Here is a 14462-nt window from a genome sequence, read left to right on the forward strand (position 1 = left end):
GGCCTTTGGTTTTGGTTAGTGTGTTCTCCAACACAAAAATGTCCAAAAATCAGATTTTTATGAGAAAAATATATAGAATAAATCATAAAATAATTATAAACAGTTATATTTAAAGTAGCGCATAGAGTATATAGCAGTAACACTGGAGCCCAAAATTCTGTAGTTTTCTCATCAGTTTTCTCACATTTTCTTCATCGTAGACTACAAATGCTTTGATAACTTATTTTTAAAAAGGTTTCAAAATATATAGCCTATTGTAAATAAGTATGTACACAAATAAGTCACACGAATAAACATACAGTTAAGCATAAATACGTTCATCTTCAATTACAATGAATAGCTGGAAAAGGATTGGATTATTTTAATAGACATAGAGGCAGCACTTTTCAGATTTAGGATGGGAAAATATGGTAAAAAGTGTTTAACTGACTGGCCACAGCTTTGGGCATTTTAGTTTGATTACAGAACAAGAACTGGCATATTTCAATCAATTAATATTGTAGGTAAATTAGTACTGCATATTTGCAAATATGCAAATAACTATACATCAGCCTCCTAGTGGAAAACTGTAGCCCCCCCACAGTAAAGTATACTTCCAAAAGAATGCTACAATTTCGGCATATTCGATGTGATGATCAAATCTAATCGTGAGGTTGTTAATGTGTGTAATCTTCTGTCTGATTTAATAACTGATGAACCTTCATTGCACCACAGCAAATGTCATACAGAGTTATGGGGGAAACCACAAACACAAAATAGTTTAGTCCATAAGGACTAGTATCTGCATGTTAAGCTCATTATTAAGCACAATCTGTCAAGCTGTTTTCCTCCATTGTAAAATGTCTGCACTTTTTATATATATAGGGAAAATGGATTACAGATATTACCCTGCATGGATTGTTCAGCAACCTACACTCATCAGCTTAAATTACTTTTAAAATATATTATTTACCATGATCATTGCATTTAGAACAAAAGTCTTAGGAACACCTGAGAAAGACTTGTTTGTCATTTACTTGAATATGCATGCATGCTTTGTAAGAACCTGTCAGAGCGATTTTTCAAAACTAAATGACGGTACCAAGAACATCAACATAGATTATTATTTGACAACCTCTTGGATTGGCAATAAAAGAATGGGCACGGTGATTTATTTCTATGTTGAGAGCAGTCAATAAGTCACCCATGGAAGGGGAAACACTACAGGATTAATAGAGAAGGTGTTAAATTGTGTTTTGTGCCAACCGAGCATCATACTTCTTTCAAAGTCCTTGAGAGTTTCTGTTTTGCAATCCCTTTGTGAGTGAAACTAACACACAACAGGGAGAAAGGTGAAAGCACTGCACAAAAGTGGGTCCTACACATGAGTGTTTGTAATGGGTCTTTCTCCATATTTTATATATCTATATGTTTGTTTAAATGCTGTAAGACGTCAGGAAGGAAGTGCATACTATATAAAGAGCAAGCAACTTCAAATGTCACTGCAATTGTTTTCTCCCTAGCAATCAGTATATATTATATAGGAGTAACCTGGTAGGGTTGAAAAGTCACATTAATTGAATAGAATGAGGGAGTCTGTTCAGAGCAAGCTCAAATCCAGGTGAAAATAGAAGCAACAGAACCCCAAACCATTGACTGAAAATACATTCAAATAGTAAGGGAAACGTAAAAAGAAAAAAACATGAAATTACATCATTTTTTTTTTTTTTTTTTGTAATGCTTTTAGAAATAAACAGACCACTTAATATCCTGCTGAATCATGACATCGTACACCATGGAAAGAAGAAGGATATGCAGCTTGAATTCCACCTCTGGGTTTGTTAGAAAAGGAACACAGTGCACTTGAAGGAACAAAACAATAATAATCCTAAACCAAGCACAGTGGATCGAATTACCTTTCCTTTTACATCCCCCTCACAAATTCTATTCACGTTATCAAGCTAAACCAGTTAGATGACTGGAATGGAAGTATAAAATATTTTACAAGCAAATGTTCTCACCTGAACTGCCCCCGATTTTAGAAGCTGGTGGCAAACTTTAAACAAAACAGGGTGGCCTCCATTCCCAGACTCATTTTCATTTTCACTGGAAACTGTTGCTCCTTTTACCAAAAATAAAATTAAAATTACAAAACAGCCCCAGCAAAAAAATTGCATATTAACATATTTTTTATTATAATGTATTTATTTTTAAACATCAGTTTAGGTGACGATTGAGTCACCAGAACTGTGAGTGGAAGCAGTGGCCAGACTGTAACCACTGCCATTGTCCTTAATTTTTCATGAACATTTAAAGAAGGAAAAAAAAGAAAAAGGGACAAAAAGCACTTTATCACAATATATATTTTCTAATGATCAGGGAGAGTCCTAAGAACTCCAGTTGCTGTCTTCACATATCACGCTGTATCCAGGCACCAAGCTTGACCTCTCCTTTCTGTAATGTTTTAAAAACAGTGAGCGGGGTGCCTTTAAGAGCTTGACTATACTGTACTTCACTGCTAATAAAAACCAAACAAGCAAACACTGTGCCTGTGAGAGTGTGCAGAGTGTGAGGAGAGAGCTGGCTATAGGCTTCTGTGCAACATTCTCCAAGCCTTTTGGTAATGAATTAGCATGATGTTGGTACAACAAAGTGAAATCACATGTTTGTTTGTTTTTTAAACAAGGCCATGTTCATAATGACAAAATACTTAGGGACCCTAGTATAGCTGGTGACTGCAGATTAGTCCCTCTCCCAGCCAAAGCAATACAAAAGAAAATTAGCTTTAATGCTTTCTTCAATAAATCTCCATCAGCGATACTGTACCTCAATTCATCTGGCTCTATTGGCCTCACCTGCTCAAACATATATATATATATATATATATATATATATATATATATATATATATATATATATATATATATATATATATAGGTTATAATATCACATTCTGGAATGAGGAAATTAAAGCCTGGGTGATTACTTAGCAGTTCACAGCCATGTGAATTTAATATCTTGTTAAAGGAAAACGGGGAAAGAGCTCAATGCTAGAGCAACAGAACTCAGAACAGAACAGGTTCATTTAGAATAAAAAAAGGTAAGCAATAAAACCTTAAAGTGGCCTCAAAATATATTACCTTTAATGCTGATGCACTCAATCATCCAGTTTAAAACCTCTTGGTATGGAAAGGAAAACTGGGGAAAAAAGACTAGAAAAATAGATAAGAAGGAAAAGAAAGGGTAGAAAGCCTCATTCCAATAGTTCTAGAACTGCATAACAAAAGCTACTGAAGGACTGCTAACAAGATAAAGTGATGTGAAACATGAGTCGGGAGTTCATTTGGAGTCCTGAGTGCTCCTGCCAGAGTGGAAGTTACTTTGTTTTTGTAAATGAAAACCTGATTTCGCTTTCATGCTGCCATTTTAATTGCCATATAAAACTGATACCCCATGGATTTGGCCTTCTACTAATTAATTCAGTTTCCGAGGAGATCTCTTGTAGTCTGGAGAAAAAAAAATGGAAAACAGAAGCATCAGGCTGCCAAGGGCTGTTTTTGCCTTGAAAACATACCAGTCATCACATACTGGACAGTTAGACTCCAGATCACAAACTTGAATCTTGCTATAAGTCTGACCTCAATGCTTAATGGTTATAAGGTAATATGGCCATGGCTGTCCTATAGTCAATCAGTAGTCTTTTAGTTATGGCTCCAGACTAGAGCGTCATAAAGAGGTAACACTTTATAAAAGGAAAAGTAACATTTTCCACTGGTCCCCCTTTTTTTACTGTTGAAGATTTTTTTATTTTTTTTGGAATGTGGAGGGTTTATTCCAAATAACATTCAGCCCTGTTCTGGTGACTTGCTTACTACATGCATTTAATGTTTAGAGTTGTGTGCATATTAATTGATGCCACCGTCTTCCCCATCAGTCAACCTGACCTGAGGCAGACCAATCAGGAGTCGTCTTTTGGGACACATGGTCTTTAAAAGGGTACTTTTGTACTATCAACAATATTTCATTTCTATGATATAGCCTATCTAATTCTCTAATTCCCTTATTCCCTTATTTTGCAGCTTTTAGTTAGTAAATAGAAAACATCTCTATAAAACCTTTCACAGAAGGGACAAAACGCTCCTAATTTCTTTTTTTTTTATCAACCTCACTTGAGAAAAACAGATTTTAGGAGTCTTTTCAGAAGCAGCCGCAGTGGTTGAAAGGGGATATTTTACACCATCAGTTCTGTTCAGGGTTGGTCCTGAACTTCTGAACTTCTGGTCGCAAATTATTCATTGGAAAATAAAAGTGTGAAATAGAAAATCAGCAGGAGGTCAAACAAAAGGCAAAATGGCAGAGGGGAAAGAAAGACACAGAGCAGCTGTCAGTGAGAACTTTTCAAGTACTAGTAGGGGAATCAGTCATTGATAGAGAAGTGGGTGAACACAGACTGTGTCCCAGTAGACAGCTGTAATGAAGGGACGGCAGTATCTGGACAAATACTGAACTTATTCAGACTGGATGGTTGCCAAGTGAGTGCATTAACCATTGGACGAAAATAAACTGCAGTAATCGTCAGGCCTACACTATCAAATTTGCTTCAACAAACACCTCTATAAACAAGTAATGTTAAGTTTTTATGATATATATCCCTCTTGTAATTGGCAAGCATAAATTGCATCACTGTATTAAGACTGAAGTATATGTTTAAACAGAAACTACTTAATTTGGCACATTTTCTTACCACTGCTGTAATAGCAGCTATGACCAAGTATGAATCTGCACACCCTCTGTAGTATTGTACACAATGGTCTGCATAACAAAATCTAAAATTAATGCAAACCACTCCTGAATATCTTTCAATATAACTGAATACTTGTTATAGGCAGTATGTTACAAATCTGAATTTAAAAAAGTAGGTTTAGGCTTATTCCCAGTTACACACCAGACAAATAATTTGTCATGCAATCTTCCCTGAAAGAATGCCAGAATCACAGCTGGTGACATGCTCGGATTGGTCTTCAGTTGAGGCCAGTGATCCTGAACTTTCAAACTGCAATCCAGGGTTTTGCAACCATGGATTGGCCTGTTCCCAGTGTAGAAATAATAGGAAAGCTACATAAATGGAAAGCATTAGAACCATTAGTATAGTTATCAACTCACTCATGTTAATAACAATCATAATCATAATCATAATAATTATCACTGTATAATGCTCAGGACAGCTGGGGCTTCTTGTAATAGCACACCGTCTATGTATTATTTCCTATCCTACAATTAAAATTGATCAAACAGCTCTGTTAAGGAGAGCTCACTCAATAGCACAGGCGGAAGCTTCTTTCTCTCGTTTTCACTTGCACACTCTCTAGAGTTTCCAACCCTTTTTTCCAGTAATTACCCTGTTTGGAAGGCTATAAACTGCCTGTCCAAATTGGACTCCTATTATTATAATCTTAAGATGTAAAATTACTTATAATTTGCCGTGATGACTTGCCTCTCCGTTCAATAACATTTTTTTTCTCGGCCACAAGTAAACACGGCCAGTAATCACTGCTAACTGAGCTGGGGGGGGGGGGGGGAAAGGTATATAAAGGAGGTTTGGAGTTGCCAAATTAATCCACTTTCAATCTTGCATAGTCGCATTTGCTTTAGAGAACGAAGGACCGCTCTGTTATTCATTTAGAACATCAAGATCGTCAAGAAGGGTAAGTCCATTTTTATTCGAGCCAGTCCGTAAAGGATGCATAAACATTATATTTCTCAACTAGGATCTCCTTTTGGACTGTTGACTGCCCAGCCCCAAGCAAATAGCAAAAAACAAGTTTTTACAGAATAAAGCAGGTATCAGGACTGGCTTATTCTTGAAGGGGTTAAGGAAAATGCCAATTAAGAATTGTTAGAGGTAGAATTAAGCTAGTTAGTTTTGAAAAGTAAGTAGGGAGGATGATTCTTGTTTTTACAAGCTTGGCTACCACTTATTGTAGAAACCCAAGGAAAACCCCATTACTTTTCATTGCCCAATGGACACTTAAATGGTGAGGTAATTTTAGACTATTCTGTCTAGTTGGCATACTGGAAAAACCTGGAATGGGATTTTTTTTTTTTTTTTTTTTTTTTTTTTGCTATGGTTTTAATCCAGACTTTGATAAAAGGGGAAAAATGTGTGCTTTTTTTCCACCACAACACTGACAACAAGCCACCTACAGGACACTAAACACATTACAGCTTCACGGAAAACACCAATATATTTATCAGGGTCTGAAGATGGCAAGTCTAGTCAGAGCAACTGTAATCTAGAATGAAAGACACAATTTAAGGAACAGATCCAGAAGGTCAGTGTAGGTGTAGCTGGAAGCAACTGTTGATGACTGCCATTTTGACATCTAAACAATTGTCCATCCTTATGCATAACACTGGATACAGGTAGAAAGCAACATTGAAAACAAAGCTATGAATTTTCACCATTTTATTATGGACATCACTTCTAATAAAGTGGCCACACCTAGCATTAAAAATTAAAAAAATTTAAAATGTCAGACATTAACTGCTCCTGATTGGCTGAGATGACACACATCTCTTTAAAAATGCAACTAAGGGAGGTGTTGATTGAAACACCTCAAGTTAGACCCACCCAGTACTTACAATATGATCCAGATGCCTTTTCTCTCTTAGCTAACAGCTAAAAGTATGCCCACTGGAAAAATAACATTTCTCCTTTTATAACAAACAGGGTTTAATACAACTGAAATGTTCCAAACATAACATTAAATAGACCTGCAAAATGTGACATAAATCAACATATGTGACCAATTTAGGATGATACTTTTGAAGGTGATGAAAACAGTTGATGCTACATTTTTAAAATAATTCTATATGTATTAGTTATCTTGGAACTATAGCACAAAGAGCTGGTTCAATTTAACATATGACATCCTATAAAACAATTATTGATAAAAAACCTTCATCCTGCGTTACAATCCCACATGGTGCATAGAATTATAATGCATATTTATTAAGCTAAATCTCTTACCATATGCTACTGAAATGTTGCTGTTAATACATTACATTAGGATTGGACATAGGACTTTATATAGATTCGCGTTGCATATTGAGCAATAAAACACACCTTGAAAATAGCTTATGGTGTCCAACAATACCTTAATCACATTGTGTTAACCTTACATACAACACTGCATTAGGCCGGGCCTGCACAAGTTATAAATACCCCCAGCGAAAAAACACACCATTTACAACCATTTACAATATATTCAAATTCGTAGTTATTGGGGCATCTTTAAAGAAAATTCACGTTACATTCCATGAAAGTAAAGCTTACCTGTTTTTTTATATAAGAAAAACTAAATAAACTAAGCAATGGCACCTCAGAAATACTATAAATGTGTTTTAAAAAAGAATCATTAAATTAACATATTCGATTATTGTGCAACGCACGCCTGTTTTTCCCCCGTTCTTGATTTGTTGCTAACAAATCACACAGTCATTAACCTTGTCACTAATGACTGGTTACCACATGTTAATCATCCAGTCAAGTTATTGAATGACAAGTTGAGCTGACAGCGAAATGCTGCAGCTGTAACAGTATACAATAACGTAATATAATAAACACATTCAAGTATAATATTAACATTAATGAAACACCCTTTAGGAAACCAATAAATTACACTAACATTATTATTATTATTATTATTATTATTATTATTATTATTATTAATAATAATAATAATAATAATAATAATAATAATAATAATAATAAAAATAATAATAATAATAATAATAATAATAATAATAATAATAATAATAATAAATACAGTCTGTGTTTATATTAAAATGTACTGTATTAAAATGTACTGTTTTAATGTAAGTTATTTGGCATAACGGTAATACTGTAGGCTATGAAATACAATATGACAAAAAAGCTACAGCATTCTACAGAAAGGCTTGTGTAGTTTCGCTGTTAGATAGATATAGAATGCCAATACGCTATAGACATGTTACATGTTTTGTTAGTATTTTGTTTCATGGTAAGAGCAACATGTGTAGGCTACAGCAAAACATGACATTGATCAAAAAGTTCAATTAATCTTTGTTTTGTAACAATTTGTAATGCCCTTCGGCTACAAAATGTCTCGTACCCAGTGTAGTATAACGCCGTTTCTTAAACTGTATTTCACATGACGGTAATCAAAGCATATTGTTTCAGATTCCTATTCAAATAACGAGAGTCTATTTTCTAAAAAATAATAACACGTGGGGTCATTAATCGTTCTTTGGTGTGACAAGATTTAAAGGCTCGAATGTACCCTAGTTATCACACAGAATGTCTGTGTTTAAATAATGTAAATAGCCCGTTCACTGTTTTAAACCGTTTAAACACTGCAATGTGACATTCAATTTGTGTTGCCATATATCTATTTAGGACAACTGCAAGTTTAGTAACCAACAAGCTGCCTTTGAGTGAAGAGGAAAAATGGGTAAGACTTAGAAAATTAGAACAAGATGTTTTATTTTGTTTATATTAACAAACATATTTGTACCTGCCCCCTATAATCCAAATCACGTTATAGTCCTGTAACATTTAAACTAATTGTGTCGCCTTTTTGTATTCAAAACCTTATGAATGCAGATTCATATGTTTTACATCAAGGGCCCGTTAGAGATCACATTCATCAAAAATTGAAGTTTTTGTAGGATTTACCCAAAGAATGTATTGATTCACAGATTGTTCTCGTTTTAAACAGCACCTGCTATTTTATGTACAATACATTAATATATATATATATATATATATATATATATATATATATATATATATATATATATATATATATATATATATATATATATCGTTAAAAATCATACATTCGTTTTGTTCCCTTGATCGATTAGACTAAGATTTAATTCCCATATTGATTATCTGGATTATCTTTTGTTATGCATTTTTCACGTCATTTTCCTTTTATTTCTCTTCTTTGCAGTTCCCACCTGCAAGTAATTTCAGATAATGACAACCCCCCTCCATATTCAGCAATAGATGCTCCTGTCTTCCCCTTTCTTCTATTTAGATTTTCTTTTTCTTTTTACATATTAAGCGGGACGTCTTGTAGGCTGTAAATTGCGTGTAATTATCCTGCTGGAATGAAAGCTTTATTTAGCAAGCTGTGTCCCAAATTGATTTAATTGGGGGCGCTCATTTTGTAAAAGCATTCAAGATTCTTAAAATAGCACCCCTTTTGCTTGTCCAGATGTTAAGGGGGTAGAAATGTGACCCCTCCATTTATCTGTGTTTCAGATTATCCCCCTGCACCTGATACTTAGAAAAAATACTGACAAGTCGACCCATATACAAGTGAAGCTCTAAACTGGTTATTTGTACAATATTTTGAAGGAACAGAAAAATGCATTGGTTAACGGTATTAAAGACGTTATATTTAGACGTGTAATTTAATATAACTTGCATTAAGGGGAACCATATCGTCGTTTTTATTAGCTATATTGCCTGAGCTGGTCATAACTCCTATTACAAACTGGACATTAATGTATATATTTTTCACGTAGGCCCTAATTGTTTACAGTACCTAATCCTATTGCAGTAGGATTATTATTTTTTTTTTAAACGTCCAAAAATCAACCAAATATCTGCAGGCAGAAATGCATGCTAGTCTACTAAAGATAAATACTAGTTGTCAGAAAGTGAGGTCCAAAAGAAAATTCTGGCTAATGGAAACTGTAGTTTCCAACGTGTTGTAAACAAGGAACCCGACTTTCTAAATGTAACACATTTCTCGTTGGTGACAAGTTAATTGAAGCTGGGGGTTTTAAATGTTTGAGTTCTTGAATTGTTTCTGATGCAGCGTAGAAGCCTACCATGATGCGTTCAGAATGTATTATCTTTCAAAACCACAAAATACAGGTTATCAAACTCTTTCCACAAATAATTGAGATAATGCGTATGGCTCCAATTACATAACCAATAAACACTTAAATAAGTTTTTTTTCTTTTTCTGGTTAACAGAGAAACGTTCAGATCAGTTCTAAATAATGATTATAACAAAAAAAGCTGAACAAAACACACACAGAGACAGCATCTCACTCTTTAAAAAGTAGCCTTTTTAACGGATGTTTTTAGAGGATGTAATAAATTGTTGTGCCAATGCATCCAAACACAGACAGACACGTGTTTCATGGAAATAGGGCTTGAATAATCGAGCTGTCTGTCTATCTGGTAGACAACTAAAAATGGAATACACTAATAGCCTATGTACCAAATACTAGATAACATGTAAGATGTATCTAACTGAAGCATGTGTGTGTGTGTGTGTAACAATTTTTTTTTTTTTTTTTGGTTCCTGGGTAGTAAGTATTATTTCCTAATTGCTTATGCCTCAAAAGTATATTGTGACCAGGACAGTGATATTTTGAAATTTACCTATTTTCCAGAACATTCCAGATAGATTCAGTGCTGAGTAAACTTGGAGTAACTTCTAGAACTTTCTAGAACTTTCCAGTAATATAAATAGTAGTATAAATACAGGGGCCTTAAGCCCACCAGTTCAGTTTAGTTCCAGCTGCCTAAGTGGATACATATCTGCATTTTTCTGAGATGGCATCAAGGTCATAGGAGACTTCACATTCCTGATGGGTCTCCAAGGCGGTTTTACCAAGTTTCCCTGCTATCTTTGCCTTTGGGACAGCAGGGACACCAAGGCGCACTACCACAGGCGGGACTGGCCACAGCGGACCGAGTTCTCTGTGGGGAGGAACAACGTCAAGTGGGAGCCACTGGTGGACCCCCGGAAGGTGCTGATGCCACCACTGCACATCAAATTGGGCCTTATGAAACAATTTGTCAGAGCTCTAGATAAGGAGTCGGCAGCGTTCAAGTACCTTCAAGACTTCTTCCCTAAGCTGTCTGAGGCAAAGGTCAAAGCCGGTGTCTTTGTCGGACCACAGATAAAGAAGATCCTGGAGTGCAATGAATTCCCCAAGAAGCTCACTAGTAAGGAGAAAGCGGCTTGGAACAGCTTTGTTGCAGTGGTTTGGGGCTTCCTGGGCAATCACAAGGCCGAAAACTATGTGGAGCTGGTTGAGACTCTGGTGAAGAACTACGGCACAATGGGCTGTAGGATGTCCCTCAAAGTCCATATCCTTGATGCTCATCTTGATAAATTCAAGGAGAACATGGGAGCGTACTCGGAGGAGCAAGGCGAGCGCTTCCACCAGGATATACTGGACGTTGAACGCCGCTACCAAGGACAGTATAACGAGAACATGATGGGAGACTACATTTGGGGGCTGATTCGTGAAAGTGATTTACAGTATAATCGTAAATCTCGAAAAACTACTCACTTCTAAATCTTTTGTAGTCATTTTTGTATTACTTTAGTATAAATACATGTTAATTTGTATTCATATGTTGTTTTTTTCTGACTTTATGTGAACAAAAAGGCACAAATTCACCCGTTTTCTCATTGGAAATAGGTACATTTAAAAATATCACTGTCCTGGTCACAAAAGCAAAGTTTGTGGGGAATAACAGCCATTTTCTATACTTTTGAGGCATAAGCAATTAGGAAATAACACTTACTACCCAGGAACAAAAATTGTGTTACATAGTGTAATCTAACATACCTGTACATTGTTGTGTATGAAATACGTTACAGCTTACTGCACGCAAAATCGTCGATAATGTGTCCTTGTTTTCTTGTTGATCGTCTGGGTTTTGACTCGCTTCATTAAGAAAATACCCTTTTCTCCAGAGCAGAGAAATGAAAATTTGTTTTAAAAGAAACAAGAAAGTTTTATAAGGTTACTTTAATCAATGGTTTCGTGTATTGAGCAACTCAGGAGACTGAACGTACTGTTTATCTATAATATCAGAGGTGTTAAATGTGCTATTTTATTTTACCACATAGCCTAATTAGTTTAGTCTTGTTTACAATATGTGTTGCAAGCTGCAGCAGAACTCAATGGCAGCTCTCGAGAACACAGCGGGGCTAGTGCACAGAAATATCGCGCGTGCACGTCCAGCGAGCTTTGAAAAAACTGCATCTGCACAAGCATGCAATCATGTGGGGATACAGAATTGTATAGGATGCAGACATCTACCATATGTAACACTTGAACTTACTTGTATGCCAAAACATTGGCGAGTTCTCTGCTCTTGAGAAAAGGACATTTTCTTTAATGACCCGAGTCAAAACCCGCTCGGTTTTGAGTGCAGTAAACTGTAACGTATTTGACTACACAACCATGTAAAGGCATGTTTGTTTTTTTTACTATTTATTTTCGTGGACTATTGTGGAGCTACCGTTAGTGAACAGAAGTTTGAGCACCCTTCGATATATTTCCCTTGTCAACTTCATATGGTGTTCCTTGTTTGTTTGAACTGCTGCCTTTTTATTCATTAAATCAGGAAAAGTTGTTGTCGAGCTCCGATACAGGATTTAACGCAGGCTTCAGTTTTTTCCGGTTTTATTCTGAAATGTATTTAGCACATGCCCTACAGTTTAATTTTCTATCAGATTCATTCAGTTGTTAATAATAACTCCAAACTGAGAATTCTACCATATGTTTGTATGTATGTATGTGTGTGTGGCTGTTTGTTCAGGGGTAGGGTGTCCGCACGTGTATGCTTCCCTAGGGCCCAGTGATGGGTTAATCCGGCCTTGTCCACTATTATATGCTCCGTTACCAAAAAGTGCTGCTAATTTAGCCAATCTTAAAAGGTAGCTGTTCTTCTGAGGCGGCTTCTGATAACGAATTCCTTTGGCTTTGAAGATATTGTGTAAGGATAGTGTATTAATTGTTAACACACAATAAGTGGGTTCAAAAGGCTACATTGGGAGAGCACACGGTGTGAGGAAGTGTACAGAGCAATAGGGACAGTGCAGCTGTTTTATCTTACTTACAAGTCTCACGTTTCTCTCTTATTCTCACTTCCTGTATCCCCTACATAAAGATCAAACACCAATCAATATATTGGAACCCTAACTGTTGAAATCCAAACGTGTATTAATTAAAACCTCAAATTTAAAGATGAAGACACACATTCCAAACATAGTGTAACCAATACAAATGACTTATTTTCAGTCTTACAATTTTTTTTTTTTAATAAAAAAATCTATATCGGGTTGCATCTATTAATTTTGTAACTACTATTTTAAACAGATTCAATGCTGGTCCATTTTTATTCAGCAGGAATGGTTGTGTTTCTCCCCGCACTTTCAGAACTCATAAAAAAGAACGGTTTGAACCTACCAACGACAACGATGTCAAGGTCCTGATTTTTGAAACCGTGTGATCTGTTGTCTTATTGGCTCTCTCCTTAAAAACAGTGCATTCTCTATTTCCCGGTGTGTCTGTAGGCCTGTGCGAGAAAGTAACAGTCCTTAGAGACGTTGAGAACCAGCAAGGCAGTGTGCTGTTCGATATGAAGCATAAATATATTTGGGTATGAGTGAATATCATCTGTATACATTACATTTTTCAGCAGAAAGACATTTTAAGGGCAAAATCTATTTTCCCTGCCGGGGATGAAAATTGAAAGTGAAAAGCTAGGGATGAAAAAGCAGAGCCCTGGATATTGTAGTCGTATATCGCCCTTTATCTGATCAGCTTGCTTTTATTGTGTGTCGAGGACGAGGGTGGCCTATTCAACCCACATTGTTCTGTAATATTATTCTATTCACTCACATTGAGCATTGCAATGTAATTATACGTTTTAAATGGAATATAACACATTTGGAATTTACCCAAATTGATTAAAACCATTATACAATCTCGTGGTAGTCTATATACAAAACCATTATACAATCTCGTGGTAGTCTATATACAAAACCATTACACAATCTCGTGTTACAAACTGTAACCGTCGTGTTTAAAGACTTCTAGTTTTCAAAGAACGATTCATAAATTCTTTTTTTTTCAAACAGTCAACTATATTCAAATGACACTCTATATTTATAAAAGAAAACATGTAGCCACCAGTTATACAAAGGTCAAACGGATGAATAAATGAAAATATGAGGAAACAAACATCCAAACACGATGTTTCCGAGGAGGGGAGTTTGCATTGCAAAACGTCTACCTTCTTTTGTGAAAGGACTTTGTTAATGTTGCGAAACAAGAAATAAACAACTTGGAGTTAATGTACGTTTTCTTATCACGAAGCCTATAGTTTTTGTGTTTATTTTGGAGGGGGCTATGTAAAGGGGTCTTGTGTAAAGTAAGGGACAATAGGAAACCTTCCAGTAGACCGAGAAATTAAGTAATACATTTAAAGACACATCTTTTTCAGTGTCTTTCTAATGATCATAGTTTACATCTCTATGGAAAATATACTAAGTCGGTTTTAACAAAGCTGTATTAATGAAACACTATTCATTCTTTCTTTCTTTCTTTCTTTCTTTCTTTCTTTCTTTCTTTCTCTCTTTCTTTCTTTCTTTCTTGTTCCAGTCGAATTT

The sequence above is a fragment of the Acipenser ruthenus genome, chromosome 33 (genome assembly GCF_902713425.1).
Source record: "Acipenser ruthenus chromosome 33, fAciRut3.2 maternal haplotype, whole genome shotgun sequence".
Lineage (NCBI taxonomy): Eukaryota > Metazoa > Chordata > Actinopteri > Acipenseriformes > Acipenseridae > Acipenser > Acipenser ruthenus.